The sequence below is a fragment of the Elgaria multicarinata genome, chromosome 1 (assembly GCF_023053635.1).
Source record: "Elgaria multicarinata webbii isolate HBS135686 ecotype San Diego chromosome 1, rElgMul1.1.pri, whole genome shotgun sequence".
Taxonomy (NCBI): domain Eukaryota; kingdom Metazoa; phylum Chordata; class Lepidosauria; order Squamata; family Anguidae; genus Elgaria; species Elgaria multicarinata.
The window spans coordinates 23,052,513-23,073,913 of NC_086171.1; positions in this window are offsets into that span (position 1 = coordinate 23,052,513).

Below are 21,401 nucleotides of genomic sequence, written 5' to 3' on the forward strand. Positions count from 1 at the left end.
GAATGGGTTACACCTGGTCACGCCATAGGGCAGTCTGGTCATATGTTAATTCTGGTAACAAGACGCTCTGCCTCACACCTGCTGGACAACATCTGAACTTGCTCCCCATGTTATACAGTCAGGGAATCTCTGCAGCATGACTTTCACTTCTGCCCTTTTCACTCTGTTTTGTTTGTTATCAGTTCCTAATTTGTGTGCAAACAGTCGCTTACTACCTTATCAGCATATTGCCACTTGTTTTTATAGTCTTTTCTTTGCTGATGAGGAATATTTCATCTTGGGACAGTCAGACCTCTAGCCAACCTAAAGATCACCAAAAAAATGTGTAAGCTTTTGCGAGCACTTGAACGCTTGCACATTTTTTGTGATCTTTGAGCTGGCCTAATCAAGGTCTTACACAGTTGAACTTAAGCATCCTTTTGAGTTGTCCTTGGCCTTGCTAATAGGGGGAGACTTTCTAAAAGGATCTTGAAAATCTGAGCCAGGGACAACACAGTAGAGTGGTGCTTGGTCAGGGGAAAAGCTTCATGGGTAGAGACCCAGGCCTTTGTTATGTATTCTCATCTCTAGAAGAGGAGGAGAACAAGGCTTCTTCCTGCCCCGCTGGCTGAACACTGAAGAACTTCAGGTACTGAAATGTAATATCTGACTACTTTAAGGAAATAGCTCTTCTAATAGTGCCATCTTCCGGGAAAACCTTTGTATACTGAAAGATGTGTTGGTAGAAACTATTTATTACTTGGGATTATAATCACATCCTTACCATTTCTGGCCACTAGACGGTAGCAGAGAAGAAAAACACATAGCATTCTTTCTATTGCTAGCCAGTTTACAACATATTCCTTCTAGGAATTGTTCAAAAGGAGAATTATTTGTACTGACCGTAAAAGAGTGTGGTGGTTGATATGCGCGTTCTAGTTGTCCAAGGGTTATTTTGGCCTTTTTTTAAATTACCTCATGACTAGCCTACAAGATTAATGACAGGATTAAAAAAAGAAAGAAAAAGCAAGCATGCAGTTCACAGATACCCTGCTGGCTAGATAATTCTGAGCAAATAGAATGCAAAATGTTCCATGGCAATATTTCCTGACATTTGCTGGATGCATAGCTTGCAGCATTTATTATAAGAGCTGCAGAGGGAGACTCTCTCAAGGGAACACAAAAACTAGGTCTGTCTCAGGTTATTATAAACTGAGAATTGATACGCCTTCTCAGGAGCTTGTTGCTAAGCAGCCAGTAAATGTGGTTGTGCAGGACTGTAGCTTTCTTTAAATAAAGTGTGTCCATGTCCAAGCATAGCTTATGCTCTGTCACTCTCCACTCTTTGTATGCAGAAGAGGAAAGTGTTCAAATTCAGGGGTGAGAAGCCATTTTCTGGTGTCTAGGTCAATTTTACATGCAGTTACCTTGCACACGCTTAGTCACCTGGGGCATATGGAGAAGCAGCATATCAAAATGCTTGAAAAATTAAGTTTGTATTATTTAATTTCCCATCTAAAATATACAAGCAAAGTATACAGTATGCAGTGGTTATTTACTGTCCTTGGCTTTTAAAGCAGAACAGCCTGGATTATTTTCAAAAAATCGTAAAACAGTTCATAGATCAACTTCCCAGTAGGGAAAGCCACAGTGCTGTTTAGAAGTTTGAGGCTACAATCCTGAACATCTGTCTAAACATGCATAAGATTGTGCCTTAATTTAGGCCAGAGCTACACCTTGTGTCAGATCATTACGAATGTGGAAAAAAGAGCAGGAAATAACACTATGAAAGCAGTTTAAGGAATGTGTCCCAACAGTTATCAGTGCACTTCAATACCGCTATAAAGCAGTAGTGCAGATCTAGCTTTAAATGCAACTGCCATTAAATCAAATGGACTTAATTCTAAATAGGCCTATGTAGAATTAGGTTATTGATCTAGTCCCATTTTTCCAAGTTAAATGCCCTTATTTTAATATCTATTAGTTCAGAATAGACATTCCTTTTTCTTTCTTTTTGCAATTTTAGCCTTGGTAGCTTTGGTTGAATTTACCGCTTGACTAACATTTTATAATGGAAAAGTGTTTACCCAAATGCTGCCCCAAGCTGGTGCCCTTCAGATGTATTGGACTACAATTCCCAGCATCTCCCAGCCACTTGGGGGTTGCAGTCCAACACATCTGGAGGGCACCAGCTGGAGGAAGACAAATCTTGGCGTATATATATTTTCTTTCTGTTTCTGATCATTTCTGCACTACAAGCTTCACCCACACAACTGAAGAGAGAGTGTGTGCATAGACAGAGGCCTTTTAGAATTCCATTTATCAGTGGGAAGTGGAATAGAACTGAAATCTTTTGGAAAGGACTCTGCCCATGGAGCCTCAGTGGTTGAAGTGAAGAGGGAAACCACACACACAGCAACTGTTTATCATCTATCTGGGGGGGCTGGGGAGTGGGAGAGACATTGTGGATGCCTCACCAAACTAATTCCCAGAGTTGCTTGAGAATTATATGTTTGCATTGTCAGTCGGGCCTTTCAGTCATGCTGCATTAGCACACAATGGGTGAGCCGGAATTGCAGAGTGAACCTAGTGCGTTGGATCCAAAGAAGCTTCCTCTGTCAGAAGACATTTCTCTGGATCCAAAACCAAGTCCAGGATGGAGTTCATACTGAGTTTTCATCATCCAGATCCACAACGCACGGTGGCTGTGGAACTGGGTGATGGAACTCAATACGTTGTCTGTTTGTGTCTTTTTTATGTTCTAAAATTTTTGCATATTGTATTTTTAATGTTTTTAACCTTTGTAAACTGCCCGTTATAGAAATGTAATAAATAAATAAAATTAGAGAGTACGTATGTAACCCAACATGCACTCTCTATATCTGGCAGTTTTGGCTATGTGAACATGTAACAATAACCCAGCATTGCAGAAAATTCTGGTGTATTGTTCACCACTAACATGAACGCTGCCCAATTGCTTGCATTCGGCTCCTCCCATCAGAGGGAGCTGCTAAAGTAACCAGGAAGCATGACATCTGAACTGCATTTCCTGGTTTGTCATTCCCCAACAAGCCAGGATTATTTTTGTTTGTTTCTGATTCCTGGCTTGTGTTTGGGAATAGGAGTCCCCATTTGGACATAACTTAAGTTTTTGCTTCTTGGCAAGTTTCTTGTTAGTTTTATATAGGTGAGTATGGGAATTCAGCCCGAAAGTGCTATAGAAATTATCAATAAAAGTATTTCTTAGACAAGGTAATTCTTTTTTTGTGTGTGGTTTATTTTAACAAGATATTATTTGAAGACTAGAAAGAGCCTCCAAGGAGCTAACCTGGGCCACTGAATCCAGTCTATAGTTTCTGATGCAGCTGGAACTGGTTTCCAGGAATGCTGCCCACCATGCCTCCTTAACAATGGGGTTACAGTGGGTTAGAAAACTTGAGAGAGCCCTAGCGGGCCAGGGTCAGCTGCCCTTGCTTCCTTGCTCCCGCTCCATCCATGCGCCTAAAAATAGAGATAATCAGGTTTCAAAGAGGAAAAAGGAATGAAAAGGTCAAGTGTCATGACCTCAGCGATATTCCAACACTGCTTTTCTCTCCAACCCTGTTTTCCTTAGCTGGGCCTCTGCAGCAGCAGCAGCAGCCGCCCTTCTTAGAAGAGTGAATCCATCTCTGCAGCCTCGTCTTGGAGCTAATCATTATCATTGATTGTCCTTGAGTGTTTCGCTCTTCCCCCAACCCCCAGCCCAGTCTTTGCTTCCTGCCTGCTGCTCTTGGTTCCTTAAAAAAAAAAAGCAAGCAAACAAACAAACATGATGATAATGATAACAAATAAAAAATACCCCTAATTATAAAGTGCCTTTTATTAGGCTTCTGCATCAATCAACAAAGCCGTAATTACTGTTCTGTTGCCCAATGCCCTCGCAGCCGGATGTGCAACACCCATTTTTGTGAAAGGCCTACTCTTGAAAGCCTGAAGCAGCACTCACATGTTTAACTTTAAATCCTTGATGATCACAATTTTCACATGTAAGTAATTTTAGAAGGGAAGGGGATCAATTCAATAAAATGCCACCTTGAGCCATCTGCTGTAGCTGCTGTTGTTTCCTTGATGAATCATTTCTTGACACATTAAATTTAAGGTGGTGGTTCTTACCTTGAAAGCCCTATAAGTGGTGAATAAACACCTTATGTAGGGTGAATTGAATGGCATTTATTTATTTTATTTATTCATAAACTTATGAGTCGCCTTTCAGCTCAAATAGGGCCACCAAGGGAATTTGCAATTAAAAATAATTTAAAAACATCATCCACAGCAGAATTAAAACCAAGAAAGAATCTAAAATACAGAGTGTAGAACTAATACATTTAAAAAGGCATGGAAATAAACAGAGATCAAGAACCAAGAGACCTCCGAAACCATAAAACAACAACGCTCCTGAAAGTCCATGGAGTAGCCTGAACTCCATCCAGCCAGAACTTCCCTTTTTACCATTGCTCACCGCCATCTGTATTCTTGACTTCTCATCATTATTTCCTGATCTTTTCATCCCACTGACACTCTGAACTGCATTAGTCAAGATTAAATTTCACAGAAATCCATTGCAGAGCCAGCTGCGCCCATTAGGCAGAGTGAGGCGGCCACCTCAAACAGCAGATGCTGGAGGCTCAGGAGGGAGGCTGAGGTGTTGGAGAATGAAGTTGAGTGTCAGGCTCAGCCTACCCTGCGCCCCCCAAGCTAGCCTGCTTTCCTCAGATGCAATGGAGGTGGCTATCCTGTCGCCAGCATTGAAGTAAGAACCAGTTCCCAGTCCAGTTGGCTTCTGTACCTGGAATTGCATTGGGGGCTCCATCTTGTCCTTTGCTGCAAGCAGCAAAATGTCTTGGTCAGGCCCAGTCTGGATCAATGGGACCTATTTTCAAATAACAGACACATCAAGGCGTCACATGATTTGTAGAAGACATGCCCCATTCACTCGCCAAAAAAGGGGGGGAAAGGAAAGGGGGGGAAAGCTTGAAGAAGTTAATCAGCTGTAATTAAAGTGAGGGTATTTGCCTTAGGTTGGTGGGGGGGTTTTTAGACAACCTGAAACAACAGTTCTGAGCAGCACAACCAGTTTCACGCATTCCGTTCGGCACATTGTCTCCAAAAATGCTGGGTCTGCCAAGAGTATCCCACCATAAAGGGTTAGTGTGCTGCAAGTCCAAATGCTTCCAGCAGGTCAGGGCCTGCCTGCATCCCAAGAAAAATGCTACTCAACTGGAACTCTACTTCTGTGGGAAGAAATGCTGCCCTCCCCCAACCTCCTGTGAGAGGAGAGAAGGACCTATTATATTATCTTTGCCCTCATTGGTGGTTGGATAGAAGCATATCCCCAATGTTATTTAAAACATATGGTGGAACCCTGTTACTAAGATTAAAATATGCTAGTCTGTGATATCTTTTTTTTTGGGGGGGGGGACATATCCCAGAAGGAAGATCCTATCAGTACCATCCCAACTTGATGTGGAGTAAACCTTGCATTTTTTTTTTATTTTAACTTTTTTCCCCGTGTGTGTGTGTGTGTGTTCATTGCTAAGCGAACAGTAAGCTAAATGCCTGCACCCCTTTGCTTGTTCCCTGCGTAACACTCCTTTGTCAACCTTGAATGTTGCAGGGTTACAGGGTTACATTCCTTTCTCGGTAACAAAGGGCCATCAGATATTGTATAGGTCAAAGGTAACACCCTCCCTGCAAGAGCTGTGCCCTGACTGTAATATAGTTTGTCTATAGATTTGTATTCCTCAACCTACCTTGTACAAGCAAATAAAACAAAGCGATGACAAGCAATCATTGTGAGTGACGATGAGGAAGCAAAATCATACATTTCCTTGATAATTCACTATTTGCTCTGTTCAGTTCAGGAGAGTCAAACATTCCCCAAAGGGGCATGCAGGAAATATCCGGCTCTGTCCATACGATGAATCAGAATGGGAAAATCTTGTGAATTTCCTTCCGTCATTGGATGCTATCAAAATGTGGGATTTGAAACCCACTCCATTTCAAATGATGATGACGATAAGCCATATGTAACAATATGTTTTGTATATGTGTGTGTTTATGCCTTTTAAAATCAAACAAAGCTAATCATCATTAAAATATCTATACCAGCTTAATGTTGTACAGCCACAATTTAGCCAAAATGGCTACAACACCTTTTGGCAAAATTGAAGTCTCTTGGATATTGAAATTCATACCATTTCTTGCCAATTTAGTCCGGGCAAGTAGGATTTATCCATAAAACTAGCAGTTTTTGTTACAATAGGTATGTAGATACAGGGAGATAAGTTTCTATAAATATCCTCAAGCATATAAATATCCTCAAGGGCATCTAAATCCAAATTTCTTAGATTTGTATGGCCACTCACGTTCCATGGGCAGCTTACAATACAAGAAATAAAGAACAAAATTAAAATATAAGCGCATCCTTGAAAAATAAACACTAAAATGCACTGTAGATTTGGTACATGGAGAGAGCTGTGTATTAGTTTTTGCAGCATTTTCAGTGTCAAGGCTGGCTCTGCCATGCAGGAGGGTGAAGCAACCTGCTTCATGTGGCACCAGGAAAGGGGGTGGGGTGGGGAGGGGAGAAAGATGAAGGTAGGAATTGGTCTCGGAATAGCGCAGCAAGACTTTTTAAAGCAGGATGATGAACATCAAGCCTGGGGTTCCAATCTGACCCTCCAGGATTCCCCAGTTAGCCATGGCAATTTCCTCATGTAACCGAGTGGTTCCCATAATTTGGTGGTTTCCCAGTTTTTGCACAGTTTCCTCCCCATTCTAAAAGGCTCTCCTAACATTTCAGTACTGGCAGTAAGAGCTTTAAGCTACAATAGGCAGGTATTTTTAGTATTTTGACTCTGCCTAGGGTGACCATATGAAAAGGAGGACAGGGCTCCTGTATCTTTAACAGTTGTATTGAAAGGGGAATTTCAGCAGGTGTCATTTGTATATATGGAGAACCTGGTGAAATTCCCTCTTCATCACACCAGTTAAAGCTGCAGGTGCCCTGTCCTCTTTTAAATCTGGTTACTCTAGTATAGCTCTTGCACTTTAACTGTTGTGATGAAGAGGAAATTTCACCAGGTTCTCCATATATACAAATGACACCTGCTGAATTTCCCTTTTCTATTCAACTGTTACAGATACATGAGCCCTGTCCTCCTTTTCATATGGTCACCCTAACCCTGCCCATTTTGCCTTCTGTCCCACCCACCACTGGGATGAAACACCACACCCACCGAGAGCTTCTCCAAAATTGAATTCGGCCCTCAATCTGAAAGAGGTTTGTAATGCAAGCAAGCATGACAGATCCCTGCCCACAGGAGCTCACAAATTGAATTTTGACAGTTTAATGTGAGTCAGGGATGAGTCCTGTTATGCAATAATTGCAGGGAAGTAATAGAGTGTTGTAAAAATAAACAGCAATATATGGGATGACTTTTTTGAACACAGTTATATTAATTCACAAGATTTCGTGCATGAATTGCTGTGTGAAATTCAGTTGTCTGCAGGAGGCCTGCAGAATGAGAATTGTCCTTGTGGCTTTAAAATCTGCATAACAGTAGAATACACTCTCTTCCCCCCCCCCCTCTTTAGTACAGACTGCTTACCAACAAGCTATTCCCTGGACATTATTAGGTATTTCTAACCATGTTCTACATACTCACCTATATCCTTAGGCTCTTTCCAGCAAGGCCTTAATTGCGTATTCAGATCCTAGTAGATGTGTTTGGATTTGAATTTAAACCTGTCTCAAAATGTGCACCGAGCCATAGACGGAATTTCATGTTCTCCTTCAATTATAGCTCTGTCCATCTTTGACACGTTTTACTGTGTGGAGAGATTAACCTGGAAAGGAGGAAAAAGAAGGAAAAGAATGATGGATTTACAAACTTGAGTTTAAAGATACAGAAGTTGCTATGGCAACTTGACTTGAAAAAGGACTGCCATTGTAAATCCAACATTTCAAGGTGTTGTTGTTTTTTGTATCTTGTGAGTTAACTATGGCACAGGAGCCCTTGTTTATTCTAGATTAGTGTGTGCCAGTCACAACCACTTGCTATGGGTGACCCCTCAAACACATTGCCACGCCCCAACAGTGGTGTAGCGGAGCCAGAGCTGACAGGGACACGGCACTTGTCACCTTTTTATTAGCAGGGGCCCTGACCACGACCCTCAGAACTGGTTTGTTGATATGGATCTAAACATCTGCCTGCAGTTTTAGACTATCCTTGGGGACATGGCTATGGGGATTGTCATGATGAGCACAGACACTTCAAAATGTACCACTATAACACTGTTTCCAAGTATTCTAAGGCAGGGGTGTTCTCCAGATGTTTTGGGCCTCTCAAAAGCCCCAGCCAGCATTACAATGGCCAGGTTTTATATGAGTTGTAGTCCAACACACCAGGAGGGCTCCAGGTTGCCTACCCCTGCTCTAAGGGACTGTCACTCCTCCACATGAGCCACCCCATCAGCTGTACAGGTTTTGCAAAGAACATGAGGATTCATCCATGCATCTGAACAGCATCTGGGATGAGACTCCATCAGGACACTGATGAACCTCAGCTCGTTCTCCTTTTCGTCTGAGTCAGATGAAGGTGACCATGTGCTGAACCAGTGCCTAGAATCAGTGATGAGCTGGCTGAAGGCCAGTAAGTTGAGACTCAATCCTGACAAGGCAGAAGTGCTGTGGGTAGAGAATTCTTGGGTTCAGGGAGACAGAAGTTTGAGGTGGAGCAACACTCCCCCTTGAAGAATCAGATTCACTGACCAGCTTGGGGTTTTTCCTGCATCCAGCTTTGTCACTTGAAGTTCAAGTAGCCTCCATGTTGGAGAGCATCTTTGACCAGCTGCAGACTCACCTCGACACCTGACCTCAGTTATCCATGCCCTGGTAACCTCCCAAATGGATTATAGTGTAAGCTGTTAAACACAGAGCTGTTGTTTGGAGATAGTTCAAAGTTTCAGCTGGTCCCCAATACAGCTGCCCAGATTTTCCTATCTGGACCACACCTCACTTCTTGGGTTGGTACCCTGATACTGAAAGTGTGCCATCTAAGCCCTGACCATCTTGCCTTACCATCCTGCCTATACTCTCGACCAAAGCCCTTCTCTCAGTCCCCTCCTTGTTAGGTGAAATGGGGGACAGCCAAAGACAAGGCATTTTTGGCTGGGGAGCCCTGGCTATGGAACTCCTCCCCTGGGTGATTCACCTGGCACCAAGGTCACTGTCTTTTAGGCGCCAGGTAAAACCCTTTTTATTCTCCCAGGCTTTTAAGATATTCTTTGTATTTTAAAATCTTCCAAATTTCCTCTGTCTTTTATCTACTGGTTGTTTTTAATGTGTTGTTGTAGCATTAATGCTGTAAAGCTCCTTGGAGCTGAACCTGGTGAATGGCAGTATATGAATATTTTAAATAAAGTAAAATAAATGAATAAGAAATGTCTTCATTTGATTTTTAACCCTCCAATTCTGGCAAAAGGCCAAGTGGTTGGCACATTTTGCTTCAGCTTGTAAAATTTTGGCTGTGTGCCAACCCTAGTTGTGGACCCTGTTCTTTAGAAGGAAGTACCCAAGGAAACCTCTCTAAGCCTGGTCTTACAGATCTCCCCCCCCTCTCTCTCTCTGTGTGTGATTTATTATTATTATTATTTATTTATATAGCACCATCAATGTACATGGTGCTGTACAGAGTAAAACAGTAAATAGCAAGGCCCTGCCGCATAGGCTTACAATTAAAACATTTATTCCACAGCTTTTAATAATTAAGATGCAACATGTTAACAGTTTTATTAGCCCCAGTAATTTCGTATGTGGTGTTTACATGTTTTTTAGCACTGCATTTTATTGGTTTTGGTGGTGTTTTATGAATTTGTATTGAAATGTTATTGCTCATTGATTGCCTTGGGCTTCTCAAATGAAAATTCAAGAAAACAAAGGCAGGAAACCATGTCACTTGCAGTACTGCCTGCACTGCACTCTGTCAGAGTATAAAGATATATCTAGAACTGCAGTGTTAGGCAGCAATCCTAGGCAGGATCTACACAACTGCTTTAAAACAGTTTAAAACATTAGTGACAACTGTTAGGGCCCAGGACACACTCCATACACAGTTTTCAAAACATTTTCAAAGTGTCATATCCTGCTTGGTATAGATCCGGCCCTATACACACTTTCAGACCCCATTCCCATTGAACTCAGTGGAACTTACTTTTGATTAGACATGTATAGAATTGCACTGTAAGTTATTTCTGCCTTAAGAAAGCTTGCAGGAAAGCATCCTGATGTAATGTAAATGTATTATAGAAATTACTCACATACTCCATTGATTTAACTGGGACAAGGAGAAATTTGCTCTCAGGCTAATATTACTGGATAATTCTCATTAGCACTTAACAGAAATTATATTCCGAGACTCCAGTTGTTTGAACTGCAATGCGCAGCCCTTGTCTAAGAGTTTGTATGAGTCTGTGTCGTTATCAGACTGGTGGACATCACAACTGTTCCTGCAGTGTTTGGTGCTGGGCACATAACTGAACATTCAGAGAATCTCAGCTTTAATTTGCTGAAATAAATTGCCAGCCCTTAAGGAGAGGTTGGTGGGCAATGACTTGCAGGAATCTCAGAAGCTAAAGCTAAGAGAAGTATGGAAGCGGGTTGGGAAGGTGGCAAGTGGATTCTGTGCCAAGTTGTGGGGTCTACTTTGCTTTTGACTAGAACCCATGGAGGCTTTTGGCTCCAATGTCAGTGGGGTGGTGAATCCGCTCCAGGTTTTACTCAGTAGCCTAAAGAAGCTATCCAAGGTGTGATGGATAGCACCTTTAGTGTTCTGACGAGTTCTGACTAAAACCCGTTGCAGATTCGCTGCTCCACTGACATCGGAGCTACCAGCCTCCACTGACTAGACTCTTGATATCCATGAACTGGAGTCTGGTGAAATTTGAATTAAAGAATTCTGAGCCCAGAAATTTATTTTGAGTACCAGAACAGAATGGAACTCCTAGTCCTTCCACACAAAAGTCCACTCCTGGTTACCCCAAAGTTTTCTTCATTTTAGCAGTACAATTTGGGGTGGGGGGTTGTTACAAGTTGGGAGTCAAAATCCATTGCTGATCTTGTGCACAACATACAGAGATGTACCAATGGATCCAGTTCTATCTCTTTTCCCTTCCTCTTACTTACAACAGCTAGAATAAATAATGCAATGGCTTTGGTGTTTTTTTTTAAAAAAAACACATATCTAACTACAACTAATGATGCAAATTAGACATAGCTTTCCTTGGTGGAGAATTCTTGCTTAGCACACATCCCTGATTATTTTTCTCTGAGTTGGTGGTGTGAAAAGGGTGGGGGAGGAGAATAGAGACGTTGGCATATCCTTAATGTCCTAATCCAAGAATAAGAGTGCCAAACAATTCTCTCCTTCCTGAGGATACCTGATAACTTTGAGTGGTTAGAGGGAGACGGTTAAATTCTCAGCTGGTTTGAACAGCTGCAGCCTTTATGTAAAATTTCCTATATTTGCCTCTGCCAGGATGCTCTTGCCATAAGCTGGATTTTGTATTTTAACAGAGGGAAGGCATGTCATTTTAGCTTCATTATAAATGCAAATAATTTCTAACAAGAACCTAAAATAAGAATGTGGAAGTGGGCATTTAAAACAAAAACAAAACTTTTTGGCTTGACGTGAAAGTGCTAAAAGGTAATAATCATAAAGGATTACATATGGCTACAGGTGGTATAAATATTGCCTCATCAGAAAAGCAGAAACATATCAGAGTTGGCATCACCCACAACTGCTACAACATGATTAGTGAGGAAGGGCTATGGGATGAACTCACCATCCATCTTGCATGACAAATGGCTTGGCCCTGACCAGTCCTTTGGTCTGAGCCATGAGGGGAATGATCCTATGGCTGTAGGATAGTTAGGATTCCAAGATCCAAGGTCAGAGACAGTGCTCCAACCTCAGAACTGGGAATCGGACCTCCAAACCTCCTCCCTCTCCCACTGGTTGCTCTCCAAAGTTGGGAATTCAACCTTGGAGGGCAGGAAAAGAGGGCTTTTTGGTGGGCAGGGAGGACAGGACACTGGAGAGGCCAGGATATGAGATGTCCTATGGCTTCTCAGCCTCCTTCCCTCCCTCTCTGAGATACTTTTGCTAGACGGGCAGAAAAGCCTCTACAGTGCAGGAGAATGGGGAAGCAAAGATTACCTCCACCACTCCTCCCACTCTGCATAGGATGACCATAAGCCTCCAGGTTCAGCGACTTAGATCATCGCCATAGGATGGCACCCTAGAGGACTTTCAAGTCCACTTGTCTGGGCATGGAGTCTGATTAAGATACCTAATTATTTTTTTAGACACATATTGTACACCGAGTTGCTAACAGATGGGGGGGGGGGATAGCGTGGGCTGCTCCTGTGCATTTTACAATGGATATCTTCCCCACTAACATCTTCATGTAAAGTTACTATTAAGGAATAGGAGCAAGAAACACATCTACTGGTAGCTTTCTGGGTGATTTGCACTACATCGTCAGGGATTTATGCTTCTCAATAATTTAACAATTGCTGTAAAATTTATTTATTTATTTAGTACATTTCTATACTGCCCAACACCAGTATAGAAATTTTTCTTCATGAAAAATAGCTCAAGCCTGCCCTAAATGAAGAAAACTAGAAATGAATTTTTGTGTGGAAGGACTATGGGTGGTGTTCAGTTCAGGTACACAAAATTCTTTAATTCTAACTCTAGATCTTTTGCCGCTGGCTCTGGTTGGAGAATTTCAGAGTTCTAGCTAAAAGCAAGTTAGATCCCACAAGCCTGAAGGCTGTCCAGTACTGATCTATGGCTAGCCAACATCTGGCTGAGCAGACGTCAAGACATAAAGGAACAGGAGCCCTTGATCACAGGGGCTCTCTACAAAATGGGTTGGTTACGCGCAAATCCGTGTTTGTAAATATACTTGTGTGTAGGACAAAGCAGGAAGCAGCATTGAGGCTCACTTCTAAATGTGGTTGGACAACGATAAGCAACAGTACTCGAACCATTGCATTGGGTGGGGGGGGGGGGACCACTTTCAACCCAAGAGCCAAATTCAATTTTAGCAAAACTACTGGGGGTGAAGCCAAAAAAATTCAAAACCCGGCGTATTGTAGCTTAAAGCTCATACTGCCAATAATTTAGCCTAAAGAAAGTCATTTCAACCTTCCAGAATAGGGAAGGAAAACTGCACAAGCCAGGAAATCACCAAAAGATCCATAGCTGGGGGCATCCCAGAGGTCTGAACTGGGACCCCAGGAGGGCCGGATTGGGACCCCAGGCCTGAGGTTCCCCACCCCTGCACTACGTCACACTGTCAGGAGGTGCTGCCAAGAATTTATATTTTCATATACAATTTCTATCTTCATATACATTTTCCATACCTGAATTTTGTTCACTACAAAATGTAAATATAAGTAATGAGCAACCTTAAATTACTTACATCTGAAATAAGATGGGGGGAAATACTTTAGAGCAGGCACCCCAAATGGTGTGTTCTCACACAATTTAGTGTCAGAATAATCAACAGGCAGATTTAGACAATAATGGTAGCATATTAAGCCAAAACTAATGAGCAGTTCTACATCTCATGCCAGAGGATAGTTGGCTTAACATGAAGGAGCTTTATTGAGATAGCAGAAGGAGTCAAGCTAGTGCTAGAGATATGAATGCTTTTATTCTTTAAAAAAATATCAAAATGGTGTCAGGAGATCTTTCCTCCCCCTCTGCCGACAGCAGCTTTGATTTAAAATGTCAGCAAAGAGATCACATCACTGGCAGCCAATATTACTTCCTTGCTCACTGTTAGGGTGTTGACAGAAGGCAGTAAAGGCTCCTCAGCCATGACATCAAGTCAGATAGTATGGTTCCCAAGGCAGGTTTCATGTCATATCCATATTCCAGCATCTAAGTCACAGGTTATAAATTTAGAATCAGCTTCTGGCTATAGTCCCTGAGCTGCGACCATAGGGTAGTAGCCACAGTTGTTTTTTATGTCATATACATGTTTTGAGAGGACTGAAAATAAATGTGGAAAACATGACAACATCAATCAGTTGTAGGGATGCTCATAAAATCATTTTATTTGTACCCTAAAATGAAAACTCTGAATCACCACAACAACACTAGCATGTAAGTTAGGGTGAGAGTAAATAAATGGCTTCATGTCTGAATGGGGGTTTGAATCTGGGTCTCTTCAGTGCTAACCACTACACCACATTGGCTTTCTACTAATTCCATCTTAGAAGCAAGGAAGCAAACACACACACACCCCTCTATGATGGGCCATGCTAGGGCCAATATCTATAATATGCCAAGAAAGCTATTACTACAAGCCAAGGGCCCTGTGCAGGCCTCAGCCTAATTTCTTGCAGCCTTCGGCCTAATTGTAAAAGCCCTCTGTAACACCTTTGCCAACGGCTGAGGGGACAAAGGTTGAGCTGAGAGCTGGGGGAGGGAGGAAGGAAACACAAGAACAAAAAGGTAGAGTCATGCTTGGTCAGACCAAGGGTCCATCTAGTCCAGGGGGCTCTCTATACATTCCCAAAGCACCATGGTAGCTGCAAATCTGCGCTGCATCCGTTATATGATGTAGCCACAGATTCGCAGCCACTGCGGGGCTTTCCTGCAAAGCTGCACAAAGAAAAGGTTGGGAGCAAGGTCATCCGGCTCTTCCACTGTCTGACCTCGCTCCGTGGCTAATCCTGGGGCTGGTCCTGGTGGAATGCGACTGGTAATTGGTCACTGGAAACCAGGAAGAAGGTGGGGAGGTTCCAGTATGCAGGTGACCACCAGAAACCCCACACTCCCTCCTTGATGTTGGGATTCCCTGACAGCACCCCGGGGTAAATAGAACCATGGGGTTTGGGGGGTGGGGAAGTGGTGCCGTGAAGCACCATTTCCTTTGAGGGAATGAGGCTTTTGATAGGAAAAACGTTCCCCCACCTCTTTATGAATGCAATAGCCTAGTGATAACAACAGTAATCACATGATAATCATTACTAATATGCCCACTTTAAATTGTTTTCTTAAATGTTTTCCAAAGCCCCCAAATAAAACAAATAGTTTTAAAATGGGGTGGAGGAGAGGGATAGAGGAATGGTGTTTGTTATGAAGAGAGAGCACCCTGGAGATTTATAATGCCTTCGTGATGTCCTTATTTTAAAATATATACATTGAGAATCTAACAAGCCAGCAGATTCCTATAAACTGGCAGCACCAACAATAACCTTGCTTCAGAGATTCCTAAAGATGCTTGTTTTAGCCTCAAGTTCAAAAGAACATTAGAAGAACCTTGCTGGATCAGACAAAAGGCCTATATCGAGGACGAAACTTTTGAGAAACAAATTGCCAGTGTTTCAAGGAAGTGTGATGTAGTAGTGATGGGGGACTTCAATTACCCTGATATCTGTTGGGAGACAAATACTGCCAAAAGCAGCCCTTCCAAGAAATTCCTGACATGTGTGGGTGATAACTTTCTCCTACAGAAAGTGGAGGAAGGAACTAGAGGATTGGCAATCCTTGACTTGATATTGACCAATAGGGATGACTTAGTGGATAAAGTGGCAGTTACGGGAACTCTGGGGGAAAGTGACCACGTCATACTAGAATTCTTGATTATGAAGGAGACAAAAGTTGAGTGTAGCCATACACGTACTCTGGATTTTAGGAAAGCTGATTTTAATAAACTCAGAACTATGATAAGTAAGGTTCCCGTGGCAAGTGAGCCTAATGAGAAAAGGAGTGCAGGATGAGTGGGAGTATTTAAAAAAGGAAATTTTAAAGGCACAGTTACAAACAATTCCAACAAGGAGAAAAGATAGAAGACAACAGAGGAAACCAATGTGGCTCCACAAAAATCTTAGAGATGACCTGAAAACAAAAAGGGATACATATAGGAAGTGGAAGGTGTTGGGTTATTGCCAGAACTTTTCTCTTTCTGGAACTCTGTTTGTGCTCAGAAACAAACACACATCACGCAGGTCTTACACAGCAGAGCTGGTTTATTTCCTTCAGGCTTCTATGCAGTTCAATTCAGATCAGTTCAGATCAGCACACTGAGGCATGCACAGAGAGCAGTGATCAGAGAGCAGTGATCAGTAAGCAGTGATCAGTTCCATTTTACAAAGTGAGAAACTATATACACATCTTACACAATTCTTATCTACATTACATACAGCTGTGATGAGGCTAACTTAGAATCTTGGCAAGGTTCCCAGAACAGCCTCTATCTCAAGGTAATTGCCCAGATAGACTTTCTCTGTTTAACCCTGAGATAGCCATACACACACAATTTTAATGACTAAGCAAGTATTTCTTTTCATATACTTAACAGTCCTCCTCTTGCGCATGTTGTTTAAATTGTGTTACAATCTGAGACCCAGCTTTAAAAGCATCTCTTTGTGTTTTACCATTGATACTGGTTTTGTGAATAAATCAGCCAACATCATTTCAGATGGACAATATTCAAGCTTAATCCAGCCCTTCTGAATTATATCTTTCACATGAGAATAACGAACATCCACATGTTTAGTTCTTGGTTTACACTTTTCAGATGTAGCCATACTAATACATGCCTGATTATCCTCAAATATGGTTACTGGTGTCTCAATTTCCAACCTTAGATCAGCAAATAATTGTTTATACCACTCAATCTCATTACAAGCCAGAGATAAACTGATATATTCTGCTTCTGCACTAGAGGTTGCTACACAATTTTGTTTTCTTGTATACCAATCAATCAAAGATCGATTGTAAAAGAATGCTGCTCCACTGGTAGACTTTCTGTCAATTGCGTTAGCCCAGTCAGCATCTGCATAAACACAGAAATTTCCATCTTTGTGTGTAGATATTTCCAATTTGTGATTGATTGTACCTTTTAGATATCTCAATACACGTTTTACAGCTGTCCAATCAGTTACAGAAGGTTTTGTCATTTTTCTGCTTAAAAGATTTACAGCAAATGTAATATCTGGTCTACTTAGGTTTGCTAGATAAAGTAAACTTCCAATCACACTCTGATATTTCTGTATGTCTTCCATTTCAGTACTGTCTGTCTGATTTTGAAAATCAGTGACCATAGGAGTGGCAACAATTTTACAATTCTCCATGCTGTGTTCTTCCAGCAATTTTTTAATTTTGCCACTTTGTTCAATCAGAAATGACCCTGTGTTAGAATCTTTTGAAATTTGCATTCCCAAATAACTTTTCACTGAACCAAGGTCTTTTAACTCAAAATGTCTTTGCAGCTGGTTTACAAATGTGTTTTTCTGTTCTTCTTCATTAAAAACCAGTAACAAATCATCTACATAAATCAGCAAATACACTACATTTGAACCATCCTGTTTTGTGTACAAACAATGATCAGCTTTGCTTTGTTTAAAACCCATTTTGATCAATACATTGTCCAGTTTCTTATTCCAACACCTTGCTGCTTGCCTCAAACCATATATGGATTTTTTCAATTTACAAACTAACCCTGGATTTTTAACAAAACCTTTTGGTTGAGTCATGTAAATTTCCTCAGTTAAATCTCCATATAAGAAAGCTGTTTTGATGTCAAAATGAAATACATTCAATTGTTTTTCTGCTGCAATTTTTAACAAAAGTTTTACACTTGAGTATTTTGTTGTAGGTGCATAAACTTCTTCAAAATCTATTAGATATTTTTGAGCAAATCCTCTTGCTACCAATCTTGCTCTGTAACGTTCCACCTGTCCTTTCTCATTTTGTTTTACTTTGAATACCCATTTACAGGTAATGGCTTTACGACCTTCAGGTAAAGGTACTAGCTCCCACGTTTCATTTTTTTCCATTGCTCTGATTTCCTCTGACATTGCTTCATGCCAGCCCTGAGCTTCTGTAGGTTCCATTTCCTGAATTTCCTCAAATGAAGTAGGTTCATAGGCTATTAGTAAAGCTCTATGAGAAACCTGTTTGCTTTGGTATTCATCTGAATAACGAATTGGAGCTTTGCGTTCCCTTTCTGGTCGTCTTGGCATAGTTACAGGCATAGTTTCCTCCTTTACAGTTTCTTCCCCCTCCCTCTCTTGCTGAGATTGTTCAGGAATTTCTTCTGTTTCTACAGCTTTCTGTTCTACAGGCAAACTTACATACTGTTCTGTTTCCTGCATTTGTTCATGAAAAACTACATCTCTGCTCACAATTACACTTTTGTGATATGGAGACCACAAACGATAGCCTTTTGTTTGTGTATCATATCCTAACAGTTTACATTCCAAACCTCTTTGAGCTAGCTTTCCTGGTCTGTTTTCTTTCTGAACATGAGCAAAACATTTACTTCCAAAAACCCTTATATGTGACACTCTAGGTTTTCTTTTGTAAAACATTTCATATGGAGTTTTTTCATGTACAGAGTGGTAAAGCCTGTTTAACAAATAATTTGAGGTGGACAAAGCTTCTGCCCAGAACAGGTTAGACAATCCTGACTCTCTCAATAGAGCTCTTAACATGTTCTGCAAGGTTCTGTTTTTCCTTTCTGCAACTCCATTTTGAAATGGTGAATATGGAGCAGTAAGGTCATGTTGTATACCCTCATCACTGAGGAATTTTTTAAATTGGTTGCTAAGAAATTCACCTCCCCGGTCTGTTCTTAGATTAGCTATAGGTTCTTTAAATCTATTTTTACTCCACTTAACAAAGGCTTTAAACTTTCCAAAAGTTTCACTCTTCTGTTTTAACACATACACAAATCCAAATCTACTGTAATCATCAACAATAGACAAGAAAAATCTGTTTCCTCCTTGACTTGTCTCAAAAGGACCTGCAAGATCTGCATGAATTAATTCAAAAATTCTTTTTGTTGTTCTCTCACTATGTTTTGGAATGTTTGACTTATGACACTTGGTTTCACTGCATACATTACATTCTACATAGTTAGAACATGGTTTGATTTTCACCCCTTCACACAATTCTGGAATCTTAGAAATTGTTTTATAGTTAGCGTGACCAAACCTTTTATGAGTTAAATGGATGCACTCTTGGTGTGGTTTGCAATTGGCTATTGTTTTTGTTGTGACTTTGCTGGCTACAACTTCATTTTCTGTACAAGTATTAATCACATACAAAGATTCTTTCATTATTCCCTGCACACACACCTTGTTTCCCTGTTTTATAGTACAATTTTCTTCAGTAAAACAAACCTCATACCCCATTTCTGTTAACTGAAACACACTTAGAAGGTTTGTTTCTAATTCTGGTACATATAAAACACTTTGTAGTTCAACTCCCAGACAATCAAAATATACATTACCCACACCACAAATCTGGATTTTTGTTCCATTTGCAAGGGTAACACATTTTTGCTCTGAAGTAGAAGTTTCCAAGGTTACAAATGAAAGTTTGTCTTTTGCCATACTTATTGAAGCCCCAGAGTCCAAAAACCAAGGATTCATTGTCTCTTTGACTCTTGCTAGAAGACACTTCTTTGTTGATTCAGCTTCATTCATGTTGTTCTCTTCTCTCCACTTTGCTGTTGACTGCTTTTTCTTCTTGTTGTTGCAATCCCGCTGTAAATGTTCCGTGGAACCACAATTAAAGCATTTCCTTGCCTTTAATGCAGCCACCACATCAGAAGATTTATGGCTTTGTTGAAATTCAGCCACAGGATGTTTAAAACTCTGTTGTTTTGAAGCTTGTCTTCTTTCATAGGTTTCCAGTAGTTTTCCAGCTACATACTCGAGGGTTAAATTTTTCTCCTCTTGACTTTCCATCATGGTGACAACCGCGTCATACGATGAATCAAGACTTGACAAAATCACATAGACTTGGTGTATAGTTGTAAACTCCATCCCTCGTGCCCTGAGTTGATTGAAGATTTCTCTCATGCTTTTCAAATGGTTTGACATAGACTCCCCTGGTTTCAGCTTCATTCCATACAGCTTCCGGGTTAGAATTATTTTACTGCCCGCTGTTTCTCTTTGATATACAGCTTGTAGTGCATTCCAGCACTCTTTTGATGTATTCAAAAACTGAATGAAGGAAATTTGAGAGTCTTCCACAGCTAATGCAATAACTGCCATTGCTTTTGCATCGTCCTTAAACCATTTAGCATTCTGTGGATCTGCTCTATCTGGTGGATCCTCTGTGACTACATACCACAGTTCAGCCTGAATCAGATACATTTGCATTTTGTAAGACCATAATGCATAGTTAGAGTCATTCAGCTTTTCCAACAATTGATGCAAACCAGACATATTAGCTCCTGCCATTTCCTCTGCTTTAGGAATTGGTATCTCACCGTCCTCCTGCTCAGAGTCCTCCTCAGAGTCAGCCGACTGAGATTTTTCCTCACTTTGCAGCACTGGCTTTAGCTTGATGTCTTCCTTCATCAACAGTTTTCTGTTTTAGCAGACTCCTGGTTCTGATACTGCACCGTTCCCATCAAGTTCTGGTTCTTCTGCCTGGATTAGGCTGGCGTAGACTTGCCTGGACTGGACTGGGCCCATAACCTTTGTTGGGTTATTGCCAGAACTTTTCTCTTTCTGGAACTCTGTTTGTGCTCAGAAACAAACACACATCACGCAGGTCTTACACAGCAGAGCTGGTTTATTTCCTTCAGGCTTCTATGCAGTTCAATTCAGATCAGTTCAGATCAGCACACTGAGGCATGCACAGAGAGCAGTGATCAGAGAGCAGTGATCAGTAAGCAGTGATCAGTTCCATTTTACAAAGTGAGAAACTATATACACATCTTACACAATTCTTATCTACATTACATACAGCTGTGATGAGGCTAACTTAGAATCTTGGCAAGGTTCCCAGAACAGCCTCTATCTCAAGGTAATTGCCCAGATAGACTTTCTCTGTTTAACCCTGAGATAGCCATACACACACAATTTTAATGACTAAGCAAGTATTTCTTTTCATATACTTAACAGAAGGAAGGCCAGGCTACAAAAGAAAAGTACAGACAGGTGGCGCAGAAGTGCCGAAATGGCGTCAGGAAGGCTAAAGCTGAGAATGAGCTGAGATTAGCAAGGGATGCTAAAAGCAATAAAAAGGCTTTCTTCAGATACGTGAGTAGTAAAAGACAGAGGAAAGAAATGGTGGTTCAAATGCTTAATGAGGATGGCAAATTGATAACAGATGACAAAGAAAAGGCTGAAGTGCTCAATTCCTACTTTGCCTCAGTCTTCTCCCAAAAGCAGGTCTATGACCCCCCTGGAGAAAGTGAAGCAGAAGTTGAGGGGGCAGGATTGCAATTTGAGATTGATAAACAAATGGTCAAAGAACACCTAATTTCCTTGAATGAGTTTAAATCTCCAGGGCCCGATGAACTGCATCCTAGAGTAATGAAGGAGCTAGCAGAAGAAC